Here is an 879-nt window from a genome sequence, read left to right as displayed (position 1 = left end):
CCTTAAATACCTCCGACGAAGCTCCCACATGAACATTGAATCCTTTTCTGATGTTCAGCCAGGCCTCAGACGACGCCAGACGCCTTCCTTCCATCACCGTCTGCCCGATCCTCCGGTGAGACGGCAATGAATTGGCAAAACAAAACCAGCCATGAAAATGATGGAACAGAAAAATTTTGAAAAGATCACCATAATCCCTCCAAAATCTCCTTTCAGTTTACACGATGACAAGTAAGCAAAAAAAAATAATCTGTTAGAAAGCTTCAGGGCCATCTCAGCGGGTGGTGGCCAACTGAGAACGATCCTCCACAACTCGATTCGAATGGATCAGAACTGTTAATCACGCTCGAGCCAGAAGCCACTTTTCATCAACCAGAGTTAGTTGCTTGCCTCTTTTATAGTTAAAGATACAGCTGTACGAGCCTATAAAATAGATCATGTTCACGCTCTAGCCCAGAACCGTTAATTTCTCTTTCTAACTAGGTAATAATCTTTTCTCCATCTTATTAATCCCTCATTTTCAAAAAATTGTCTCTTTCTTATGCGCACACACACATACACACACACAGTCTTCTATCAAATTTCTAAAGATCATGCATATGAAGAATTACATAAGACATTTCTTTATTTAAATAAAAAAATTACTCTATGAATTAAAAAAATACATAGTATTTCCATTTTCCATTATCTAAAATAAATAATATCATTTTTTTTGTTAAAATCTGTTATAGTGGCTTACGCGTTAACAAAAAAAATTTATTACAAAAGTCCTTAAAATGGAAAAATCACTTACTAAATGCTCATAAGTGCTACAATATAAAACAAAAAACCTAATGAGCAATGAGCCCCTATCTACGATACAATTATTCAAAACCAAAA

The 879-nt window shown here is 35.7% G+C and overlaps 1 non-coding gene across 1 annotated transcript; it reads right to left on the bottom strand.

Annotated features, from left to right (window-relative positions):
• Positions 1-247: 247 nt before the first annotated feature.
• On the bottom strand, positions 248-450 carry LOC114580994. Its single transcript, XR_003702795.1, has one exon. It is a non-coding gene; the product is annotated as a small nucleolar RNA U3 (small nucleolar RNA).
• Between the last annotated feature and the right edge of the window lie 429 nt (positions 451-879).

This window comes from Dendrobium catenatum, unplaced genomic scaffold (assembly GCF_001605985.2).
Source record: "Dendrobium catenatum unplaced genomic scaffold, ASM160598v2 fragScaff_scaffold_1463, whole genome shotgun sequence".
In the NCBI taxonomy this organism is placed as follows: domain Eukaryota; kingdom Viridiplantae; phylum Streptophyta; class Magnoliopsida; order Asparagales; family Orchidaceae; genus Dendrobium; species Dendrobium catenatum.
The sequence above is the reverse complement of the archived record's forward strand: the minus strand, read 5'-3'. Positions and strand labels throughout refer to the sequence as shown.